The 13,056-nt window shown below is 45.8% G+C and overlaps 1 protein-coding gene across 1 annotated transcript in view; it reads left to right on the forward strand.

Moving 5' to 3' along the window:
* The first annotated feature begins 4,423 nt into the window (after window positions 1-4,423).
* The window catches only part of RAB3D (RAB3D, member RAS oncogene family), a 58,220-nt gene continuing 49,587 nt past the window's right edge, over window positions 4,424-13,056 (forward strand). Inside the window, exon 1 of the mRNA XM_040346535.1 lies at window positions 4,424-4,715. The gene's annotated coding sequence lies outside the window, so the exon portion shown is untranslated. The remainder of the gene's footprint in view (window positions 4,716-13,056) is intronic.

Below are 13,056 nucleotides of genomic sequence, written 5' to 3' on the forward strand. Positions count from 1 at the left end.
GTACACTCCCCCTAGCCGCGGAATTTGAATTCCGCCGGGGGATTTACGATGCGCCGCCGCAAGTTTGGAGGTAAGTGTTTTGTGAATTACCCACTTGCCTCTCAAACTTGCGGCAGCGGATCTTAAATCACATAGATCACGCAGATCTAAAGATCCGCTGATCTATGTGAATCTAGCCCATATGCTAGGGAGCACGGTGTGAGTAAAACAGTTGTAGCACCCTCCTAGTGTAGACCGCTAGGCAAATTTCGTTTTTGGCTCCTTCTATAGACAAGGAAGCAGTGATCGTTTGCTCTGGTCTACTCAGGGCTTTACAGACAGAGTTTGACTGCTTGGCCCTGCTTCTGAAAGACGTCTCCAGAATATGAAGCTGGGAGAGGCAAATGGCGGAATAATTATCATGCATAGCTCCCAACTGTCCCTGATTTTGGAGGGACTGTCCCTGATATGTCACAGACCCCCAAAGCATCCTCCCATTGTTGAGGGAATGTGGTCTGGTACGGTTCAGGAGGGGGGGGGCGCTCTCTCGCCCCCCCCCTCTTTTCCTGCGGCCTGCCAGGTTGCGTGCTCGAATAAAGGGTCTGGTGTGTATTTTTGGTGGGAACTCCACTGCATTTTTTTAAAATTTGGGGTGGAGTTCCCCTTAAAATCCATACCAGACCTGAAGGGTCTGGAATGGATATTTGGGGGGAACCCCACATATTTTTTTTTATTTGATGTGGGGTTCCCCTTAATATCCATACCAGACCTGAAGGGCCTGGTAATAGAATTTGGGGGGACCCCCACGCATTTATTTTTTATGAATGACTTTTCTCTGGAGCTGACAATTCATTATAGCCACGAGTGATTTTAAATGACTTTTTTTCCTTCAGAAATTACATTTTGTGCAGAGCACGGGAAACAAGCGCTGCTTTACAGGCATACTATACACACCCCCCCCCCCCCCCCATGGTATGAAATTTAAAGGAATATTTCACTTTTATTGTTTCACTTTAAGCATTATTAAAATCACTGCTCCCAAAAAAACTTCCCCTTTTAAAACTTTTTTTGGCATTGATAAATGTCCCCTGGGGCAGGACCCAGGTCCCCAAACACTTTTTATGACAATAACTTGCATATTAGCCTTTAAAATTAGCACTTTAGATTTCTCCCATAGACTTTTACAGGGTGTTCCGTGGCTTTTTGAATTTGCCGCGAACACCCCAAATTGTTTGCTGTTCGCCGAACAGGCAATGTTCAAGTTGAATATGAGTTTGGCTCGAACTCGAAGCTTATCCCTACTCATAACATGTACACACAGTACAGTACACACTCCTCTTGTACACACTATGAAAAGTATACACAGTACATTACACACTCCTCTTGCACATGTAGAACAGGTCTATAAGTTATCATTTTAAAATGTATTGCTTCTTTAGAAAAGGGTTTGGCTCCCTCTAGTGGCCATTGAAACTTTATCAGGATATTTCCTTCTAGTTAAGAAAAACAGTTATGCATTGTGGGATATCTAGGACAATGAGGAAGCACTCATGTTGTTAAATCAGTCTGGGAACTACAAACCCACAATACCAAGCTACAAACCCACAATGCTAAGTCACAGCACAGCCTGCTGGGTAAGCAGATAAAAGGACAGGCGTGGCCGGCTTTCTCTCTCTCTGGATGCCATTCAACAACCAGCAAGAGGCCTGTATGTGTGTGTGTGCCCAGGGCTGGGAGAGCCTGTGGCCTACAGCAGAGAGAGCGGATCGCCTGCCTCAGAGGGATCCTTGTGAGCAGCACTGCCGATCGAGCAGGAGAACCAGCCAGCGCTTCAGAGCTTTTGAAGCCACCTGCCTTCCAGCATACCGGGAGGAGCAGCACGCTGCGGAGGTGCCATCTACACAGACGGAGTCCACAGCCAGCTGGGATCCAGAGTGGTGAGAAGGCATTTGCCTATCAATGTAGCGACTGTACTATTGTTAAGTGATTGCCTGCTATACAGACTGCCGCTGAGACCTGTAGTCCCACGGCTGTAAATCTATTGCACCTGAGTATTCTATAGCTGGATCCTGGGGCTTTCTGTTTCCTTTTCCCCCATGCTGCAAGGTCAGTACTGTACTGTTCACTCACAGAAGGAATTACAAGTGGGGATAGTTTGCAGCTAAGTAATCAATCTCACCATATTCTACAGTTACCGTTTCCTTTGCTAATTTGGATTACAAATACATGCACCACCTCACACTGCAGTATAATTAAGCTAGCTGAAGACAAGAAAACTGGAACTGGAGGAACTTTCAATACTTTATTCTTTCACAAGGCTTTACTGCTATACAATTGTGTATCACTCTGAACTGCACTCTAGGGGGAGCCATTTAGCAACATGCAGTTGGAACTTGTACTTTTATTACTGTGTTCACTGTTGTGTATTCTGCGTACAGTGGTCTGTGTGCTGAGGCCTCAGTGAGGAGGTGCTTCAATATAGGTATTAAAGTATTGAGGATCTATTCCACTGTGCACCTGTTCACATATTGTATACCCTTATCAGGTTGCTATTGGATACATCCAATGCTTTGAACAAATCAATACTGCCAATCAATACTTGTTTTATTTATCTGTTATTCACACCATTCGTTATTCTTCACAATTTTTCATCATAGTAAACTTTTACAAGTTGTTCATTGATATCTTGTGTGAGTCTCTGTTTACTGCCACAACTGATGAAGTGACGGAACCCAGGGTTTCCGTAAATATACTATATGCTCTTTCATTATTGTGTAATTTTCTATTGCTGGGTTCTACACCAACATTGTTAAGCAGGTGTGCCGGAGGGGTTGAGAGCGGCAGAGTGCAGAACCAAACAAATATTAAGCGGCTCCTACGGGGGTAGCGCCACACAGACACCATATGCATTTACACAGTACAGTACACACTCCTCTTGCACACACACACTGAAATGTATACCGACAGTACAGTACACACTCCTCTTGCACACACACACTGAAATGTATACAGACAGTACAGTACAGTACACACTCCTCTTGCACACACACTGAAATGTATACACACAGTACAGTACACACTCCTCTTGCACACACACTGAAATGTATACACACAGTACAGTACACACTCCTCTTGCACACACACACACTGAAATGTATACACACAGTACAGTACATACTCCTCTTGCACACACACACACTGAAATGTATACACACAGTACATTACACACTCCTCTTGCACACACACACACACTGAAATGTATACACACCTTACAGTACACACTCCTCTTGCACATACACACTGAAATGTATACACACCTTACAGTACACACTCCTCTTGCACACACACACACTGAAATGTATACACACAGTACAGTACACACTCCTCTTGCACACACACTAAAATGTATGTATACACACAGTACAGTACACACTCCTCTTCCACACACACTGAAATGTATACACACAGTACAGTACACACTCCTCTTGCACACACACACACTGAAATGTATACACACAGTACAGTACACACTCCTCTTGCACACACACACACACACACTGAAATGTATACACACCTTACAGTACACACTCATCTTGCACACACACACTGAAATGTATACACACAGTACAGTACACACTCCTCTTGCACATACACACAGTACAGTACACACTCCTCTTGCACACACACACACTGAAATGTGTACACACAGTACAGTACACACTCCTCTTGCACACACACTGACATGTATACACACAGTACAGCACACACTGTGACATGTATACACCGTACAGTACTCACACCATATGTACATACACAGTACAGTACACACTCCTCTTGCACACACACACTGACATGTATACACACAGTACACACTCCTCTTGCACACACCATGACATGTATATACAGTACAGTGCACACTCCTCTTGCACACTCCATGACATATATGCATACAGTACAGTACATACTCCTCTTGCACACACACACACACACACACACACACACACACACACATGTACACACAGTACAGTACACACTCCTCTTGCACACACACACACACACATGTACACACAGTACAGTACAAACTCCTCTTGCACACACACACACACAGTACAGTGCACACTCCTCTTGCACACTCCATGACATATATACATACAGTACAGTACACACTCCTCTTGCACACACACACATGTACACACAGGCGGAGGATGAGCTGATCCCACGTTCCCCTGTGTCAGCGCACAGTGTGTGTGAGGCTCATTAGAGAAGAGTCATGGTAGGATGGTCAGGATCAGAGATAATGAGTAGGATGTAGGAGTGCAGTAGTAATAGTAGTAGTGGGGTGGATGGTTTGCACACAGGCAGGACACAGGGACTGATAAGGGGATAGGCTGGCCAGGGACAGGAAGGGCCAGCCCTGCAGGGAGAGAGCTGAGGAGGGAGGAGGAGGTGAGAGTGTGTGCTGCCAGAGAGGGAGGGAGACTGCAGGGGAAGGAGACACACCTCAGTTTGGAGAGGGAGAGAGCTACCTGCAAACAGACAGATCCGGGAGGGAACAGAGCAGACAGGAGACAGCTGTTAGGGAAAAGCCGGTGACAAAAGTGACACGGCGCTGACAGGCGAAAGGGGCTGCGACAGGCGTAGACGCACGGATACAGCACGGTGACAGGACACTAAGAAGTGTCAGTGCTAAGGAAGGCGAGAATCCCTCCCGTACCTCCCGGACCCTGCAGGACAAGGTAATCAGCTTTACTATTTTCTAAAGTTTGTGTATATATATATCTGTGTGTGTGTGTACAGTATATAAATATATATATATATATATGTGTGTGTGTACAGTATATAAATATATATATGTGTGTGTGTGTGCGTGTATATACAGTATATATATATATATGTAGATCTCAGCAGAGCCCATTGTCCGGCGGCTCCTCCGTCGCCTACAGGTACACGTCTCCTTACATGTGGGTGTGTATTGAATCTCAAGGCTGCTTCCTGCATACAGGTGTATGGCCAGCTGTTCCCCATCTGATCTTTCATCAGATGCAAGAAGACGATCGTCCTTTACCCATTGCGCCCCCTGATCAATTGGTCTGCCAACTTAAACCCCAGCCAACTTGGCTTTTCTTCATCCCTGTTCTCCAAAACGCACCAGGCAGAGTTTTCTAAGCTTGCAGAATTCTAAGAATAACAGAGTTTTACTTATATATATATATATATATATATATATATATATATATATATACTTCTAGATTGTAAGCTCTAACGAGCAGGGCCCTCTGATCCCTCCTGTATTGATTTGTATTGTGACTGTACTGTCTTCCCTGATGTAAAGCGCTGCGCAAACTGTTGGCGCTATATAAATCCTGTATAATAATAATAATAATAATAATATATATATATATATATATATATATATATATATATATATATATATATATATATAAAAAGTGCTCGTCATTGTCCCATATTATAGGAAACGTAATCCACGTCTGATCTAAAGCTGTCCCATCACACATGCAGAGGTTTGATCATTCAGAAATCAGAATTTAGATGCTGGAACGCCTCTCTGCACTGGGCATAGCTATCCGCTATTCATCGCACAGTGGGCGATCGCCCCGTTACTGCCCATGAGGTGGTACTGCTTTTCTCTCTTCAGATCTGCTTTGTCAGCAAAATACAGAAGATCATAATTTTCTTTCCCCCCTTATTGCTGGAGAAGCTGAGAATCATTGCAGCATTTGCACCGTTCATTATCATGCGGTAGAACGTATCATGTGATAATATCTGTCTGCATTTAGCTGCCTTAAAGGGGTTTTCCACCAGCAGCCTGTACCCCTCCACTCTTGGTACTCCACAGCCCATTGAACGAGGTTTGGACGGATGGGTGGCTTAGCTTTATCCTGGAATTAGCATTGTTTGTAGGACGCACAACAGCCTTGAGCACTGGATGGGAGCCTCGTCTGTGCCGTGTCTATAGGGTCCTATGATTGGATCCTTCCAGAGAAAAGCCAGGCACCACCGACCGGTACATTTTCGGCACACTCTTTCAGCAGTTACGTTTTCGTAGTTCAAATGCACTCCTTTATTAAGCAATTTTAGGTTGTGGTGCTTGCAGAGGGTCCTCAGGGTTTAACCACAAAAGGCTGGTTGTAGATCGATGTAGGGTGACCACGTGTCCCCGGATTGCCCGGGACAGTCCCGCATTTTGCTGGTCTGTCCCGGGCAACTTCATTCCGGGACAATACAGTGTCCCGGAATGAAACTGACACAGACACCCAATCTGATGCCCCCAAAAAAGGCTGCCACATCACCGCTTTACTCACTGACAGTACTTGTCCTGGCCAGGAATGCCTGGAGGAGCACAATCCCCGCCCCCTGTTTGTGATTGGAGAAATCATAAATCCTGCCTCTTGTGTCCAATCACTGTGCTGTGATTCGTTACAGCACAAGCTGATTTTTGGGAAGGGAGGGTGTCCCTGAACGGTAGTTTGGAAATGTGGTCACCCTAGACCGATGGGGCGACTCAGGGTGTCCATCGGAAAAGAAAAGAGGGAGAGTCGGGAGAGCTCTTATAGTCTAGTGCAGGGATCTCCAAACTATGGCCCTCCAGCTGTTGCGGAACTATGCGTCCCACGAGGCATTGTAAAACTCTGACATTTACAGACATGACTAGGCATGATGGGAATTGTAGTTCCTGAACAACTGGAGGGCCATAGTTTGGAGACCCTTGGTCTAGTGTAGTGGTCTCCAAACTGCGGCCTGGGGGCCAGATGCGGCCCTTTGCTTGATTTTATCTGGCCCTTGGGGTGCTTTTTTATTAATTGGCACCAATGAGGGGCAGAATTTCTTCCAATGACACCAATGAAGGGGCAGAAGTCCTCCCAATGAAGGGGCAGAATTCCTCCCAATGACACCAATGATGGGGCAGAATTCCTCCTAGTGATGGGGCAGAATTCTTCCCAGTGATGGGACAGAGTACCTCCCAGTGATGGGACAGAGTACCTCCCAATGATGGGGCAGAATTCCTCCCAAAGACACCAATGATGGGGCATAATTCCTCCCAGTGATGGGGCAGAATTTCTCCCAATGACACCAATGATGGGGGATTTTGTACTCCTGATGGCCACAGTCCGGCCCCCTTAAAGTCTGGAGGACAGTAATCCGGCCCTTTGTTTAGAAAGTTTGGAGACCCCTGGTCTAGTGGATGACTCAAAATTAGAATAATACCTCATATATGTATGTTGGTTGGACACTTTCCAGAAACAGACAGGTATCTCCCAATCCCTAGTAGTTGATAAAAAGAGAAATAAGAGAAACTGGGCTCTCTCTCGAGAACGATGGGACTTTAATAGGAGAGTTATTAAGGCGGGCACACAAAACAAAATTCTTTAAGAAAATATAAATGTATTAAATAGTATCATTTAAAAATAGCACAGTCATATTACATATTTAGACCATGAGTTGATACTTGATGAATGAAATGAGATGCTTGATTATGCAGGGAGCCAACATGTTTCGCAGTGTGCTTCTTCAGGGCACTGCATACATCTATGATTTCATCCGGTCTATAAAATCGGGCGACATAAGCGCATCATCGCACAGGCCTCACCATCGCTGAGAAACCACCTGTGGCTATTGACCTGGTGGATGCCAGATCCACCAGGGTGGCAAGTGAGGGTATTGGATCGTTGTAGCCGCCGGAATAGTGCATTCAAAGATATCTGGCCAGTAAAATAATTATAGATCCGTGGACCGCGGTGTCTAGGTGGTCAGTCCGGCCGTGACGTGTGGTTCACTGTGCTAATGACATCAAGATGCCAGTTAGAGGTCCGATCGACGGAGGGGCCCATCTTGGGAATGGATTGGAGTCATCTTGGTTAACTAAAACATCAAAACTGGCACCAACTCATCTTGAGAGCAGACAGATCGGGGATGATTAAATATCAGTGTATCACCTTGGACCGAGGAACTTAAAGCCACAAAGTGTTTTTTGGTGTAATAAATCTATTCGATGTTTGATTAACCAAGATGACTCCAATCCATTGCTAAACACACAATGATGGCACCTCTGTGGATTGGACATTTTTTTTATACCTCTTTCAACTTACCAGGAAAACCAGTCAGCCTATGATAGGGGGCCAAAAACCTAAAAGCTCTGCTCTATAATTCAAGCCCAGTAGATATTTACATAGTTTGCATCTTGAATCCTACGCTGTGGAACCATGCCGGGCATCCACAATGGTCAGCAAGCAAGAAACGTCTATACCGATTGGAAAATGTGTATGTATGTTCAGTCATAGCCAACTATCAATGGGCAAGCTCTCTGGGCACCATTTCTGTTCCACTTGAGCCTTTTCCATAGAACATTGTTGGTGATATTTTTACAAGGTAGGTTGTCAGAGCAGAGCTAATTTGTACACTTAGGCCCGGATTCTCAGAGTACTTACGACGGCGCAGCGCCATGTACGCAGTCGTAAGTCCTAATCCGAGCGGTCGTATCTATGCGCCTGATTCTTAGAATCAGTTACGCATAGATATCCATTAGATCCGACACGCGTAAGTCTCTTACGCCATCGGATCTAAACTGCAATTTTTTTTGACCGCTACGTGGCGATTCGGTCGAATTCCGCGTCGAGTATGCAAATTAGCTAGATACGCGAATTCCCGAACGTACGCGCGGCCGACGCAGTAAAGTTACGACGTTTACGTTAGGCTTTTCCCGGCGTATAGTTGCCCCTGCTATATGAGGCGCAGCCAATGTTAAGAATGGCCGTCGTTCTCGCGTCGAAATTTGAAAAAGTTACGTTGTTTGCGTAAGTCGTCCGTGAATGGGGCTGGACGTCATTTACGTTCACGTTGAAACCAATGACGTCCTTGCGGCTGGGAAATTCCACGGACGGCGCATGCTTACGCCGGCCGATTTACGATACGCCGCCGCAACTTACGGAGCAAGTGCTTTGAGAATACAGCACTTGCCCGTGTAAGTTGCGGCGGCGTAACGTAAATCAGATACGTTACGCCCGCACAATTTTGCGCGGCTCTTTGTGAATCTGCCCCTAATACTAGGGCCGATTTAGACAGGAACCAATTAACCTACCTGCATGACTTTGGAGTGTGGAAGGTAACTGGACTACCTGGAGGAAACCTACATGCACACAGCAGAACATGCAAACTCCATCCAGATAGTGTCCCGGCTGAGATTAATACCAAGAACCCCGAGGCTTAAGTGCTAATCACTAAACTACTGTGCTGCCTGCCAATTAAAATAAATTGCTCCTAAATATTGTTCTATAGATCTGGATGGATGATTGGCCACTGGGGCACAAAGGAATGGCTTTCATTGGTCCATTTCCTTTTTCTTTACTTAGCTTGTGCTTTGCCCATAGAGCTCAAAGTAACAGGTTCACTTTAGTGACAGCAAATGCAGCAGTTGTATACTTTCCATTCACTCCCCTGCTGCTCCATATAACTGGATAAGTGAATCGACTCACCCAATACTTCCAGGCATAGGGAATTGTGACAACATTGGTTCTTAGTGATTGGCTACTGAGGTACCCAATGTTGTCACCTAATGGTGGGGTGAAGGTCCTCAGCCCTTTGTAAAGCTTTTACATGGCTCAATTTTTTTCTCGTTCAACCCGTCACTTCCCTATCCACACGAAACAGCTTGGATGGAGGAATCGTCCCTGCTGGCTCTTGTATTCAGGCAGCTACGGCCACCAAAAAACGCGAACAGTGGCTGCATCTGATTTGGTCAATCACTATTTGGTCAATAATTTTCCGCCCTGCTTGGTTGATTTTTAATTGACCTTCGTTGAGCCAGGTGGTGCCACCCATGGCTCAAATTTTGGCCACCTCATCGGGAATCAGAGGGAAGTCAAGCCATCTTAGGCCAGCCTAAGCTCCAGTGTAGCGGAAAACACTGTAATAAGGTAGGGCCCTGTTGTATACTTAAAGCGGGAGTTCACCCAATACGTTTTTTTTTTCTATTTTCCCCTTAGCTTCATGCTCGTTTTGTCTAGGGGAATCGGCTATTTGTTTTAAAATATGATCCGTACTTACCCGTTTTCGAGATGCATCTTCTTCCGTCGCTTCCGGGTATGGGTCTTCGGGAGCGGGCGTTCCTTCTTGATTGACAGTCTTCCGAGAGGCTTCCGACGGTCGCATCCATCGCGTCACTCGTAGCCGAAAGAAGCCGAACGTCGGTGCGGCTCTATACTGCGCCTGCGCACCGACGTTCGGCTTCTTTCGGAAAATCGTGACGCGATGGATGCGACTGTCGGAAGCCTCTCGGAAGACTGTCAATCAAGAAGGAACGCCCATTCCCGCAGCCCATACCCGGAAGCGACGGAGAGGATGCATCTCGTAAACGGGTAAGTACAGGTCATATTTTAAAACAAATAGCCGATTCCCCTAGTAAAAACGAGCAGGAATCTAAGGCTAAAAAGTGCCCTCTAAGGGTGAACCACCGCTTTAACATCTAAGGGTAATCTTCTTATTAAAGTAAATATTTAGTTTATTATAGTTGTAGTTTAGGTACCTAGCTGTATGTACGTTTTGGGCAGTATGTGCTCAGGGATGAATGCCCACAACGCAAGCAGTCTGCAATCTGGGCATTTGTCCCTAGGCACAAACCACCCAACCCCATCCAACCGCAACACGTCAGACTCACATAGGCTGCGGGTACCAGGGCTGGACAGGGCACCTGTGCCCTCCAACCACAGACTTGTGCATCGGGGCTAAACACCCATAGGACCTATGAAGAAAGATGCTTAAGTATTGATTCTTCTACTATCTATGACCAGCTGTGGATCCTGCACATTGATTGCAGACTGATATGCTGTGGCTGATACAGATAGTGGGAGGCAGTAAAGATAAAGAGCTGTTTATATATTGTGTAGCTCGGCCATCCGACCTATCCATATAATAGAATGCGCTAGAACAGGCTGGGTTGGGGTGCCATATCTGACTGATGATTCTACCTCCCACGTTCCTGAGAATCGCCTCTTGTATCTCAAATGAGATCTGTCACCTTATGAGGAAAAACAATGGCGCTGAGCGGTGACACTGCAGAAATCCCTTTCACTGCCTAAGTTCACGCTAAACAATCAGCAGTGGTAAATCATTTTATTTACATTTCTGGCACCTTTTTAGGGAGTCGCATAAAAGCTGCAATGCTGTGGTGTGCCATGTCTGTACATGTGTTCTTGCATTGTACTGTTAATTTAGATATTGAAAGACTTGAGTGAAATCTGTTTTTTTATCCAATTGATGAATAGTGGAGATTCAGGTGAACTGAACTGTATATTCAAGATGAGGTCTTATTAAGGCTGTAACGGTCAGGGGTTAACACCGTTCACGATCTCCCATTCCATCAACCCAAGACAGCTTATCCGACACTCCAACCATCCAGCAGACCCAATCCATTCCATAAGAATTCCCCCAGAATTAAGACGAGATAAGCTCTGTTCTTTCTGAGTCAAATGCATGAACACTTTTAATGGTTCTTTAGCTTTCTTATATACAGTACAACATGTTACAGTAATCAAAAGAACAAAGACACACTCCACCCACACATCACACAATGGGGCTTCAAACACATTCTTTTAGATAATGACATTCAGAGGAGTTAATTATCCCCCAGACGTTCCGTCTCCGACAATAAGTGATTCACCTGCATAATACACATTCCTTAAGTCAGACGTCTGACCTTTAGACTGCTAACTCACAACACATATCTATTATCAATAGCATCTTCACACAAAACAGTGGCATTATCATCACACATTGGAATGTCTTTCAGGAGCCAGCCTCAATCAACACCTCAAAAGCATGTGTCCCCCCATTGAATGAAAACACTCCATTTGGAGTCAGACTTTAACAACTTGTAATATCTCAAGATATCCTGCAATATATGAATTATCATTAATGTCCCATCTCATGTAATCCGAGATATCAGTTCTCAGTCACCCTATGCCCAAAAAGGGACACCCGTTACAAAGGCTTTTGTTTTTCTGTGAGCTGATCAGAGAGGAACATGAAGGACGTCACATCTGTGTCTATGCAGTTTCTGCAGAATGGACCCGTCAGCTCTTTGGGCTTCCATCAGGTTACCTCCAAACCGGTCTGCGGAGACGGAAAAAGGCGCAGTCCTTCTCCCTTTTTTCATCAGACCGGGACAGACCTGGAGGTAGGCCGGTGTAAACGGACACAATTCTATTTACATCCTCCTGTCCATAGGGCTCCATGGACCTTCTGATCAGGTCTGCCTGAAAAGCTGACCTGTTTGGAACGCCCATGTGAATGCTTTTTACAACAGGTAGGAGGGTGAGGCTTCGCCCCCCACATTTTCGCAAGAGAGTTCTACCTTCCGAGTTTCACTATAGCATGGCCATGGTACCAGACGGGAGGAGGAGCAGGACTTCCGTGGAGTTCTGATGCTGGTGATGCCCACCCTGTACTAGCTTCATGCCAGCCTGCCGGTGTCTTGTCGAGCTAGTTCCCCTATCGATATGGTTCCCTGCTTGACAAACGAAGCCCACGGAAATTTCCGAACCTGATCAGCTACACAGCGCATGCGCGGCATCAAGGCTCATTCCTTAGAGTCACTAAAGGCATTTTTTAAAAAAAAATAACAAACATGTTATACTTACCTCCACTGTGCAGCTCGTTTTGCACAGAATGTCCCCCAATCCTGTCTTCTGGGGTCCCTCGGCGGCTGTCTCGGCTCCTCCTCGCAAAAGCTTTCTACCTTCATGCGAGCGAGCTTGCATGGTAGAAAGCTTTTGCGAGCGCGCTCCCGTGATACAGCGGCGGGCATAGCCACCGACTGTATCACTCGGCCGCGCCCCCCCCCCCCCCCCCCGATCCAAAATAAATTATTAAGCCTCATACACACTTTAGCGCCACCCTTTGGGCAACTTCTGCTAATGTTGTCTTATGGTGAGCATTGCTTCTGAGCATGCGTGTTTTTACTTTGGATTTTTTTTCCGACGGACTTGCGTACACACAATCAGATAATCCGACAACGCACGTTTGTTGTCGGAAAAAATGTTAAAGCATGCTATCCAACATCCG

Source organism: Rana temporaria, chromosome 3 (genome assembly GCF_905171775.1).
Source record: "Rana temporaria chromosome 3, aRanTem1.1, whole genome shotgun sequence".
NCBI lineage: Eukaryota > Metazoa > Chordata > Amphibia > Anura > Ranidae > Rana > Rana temporaria.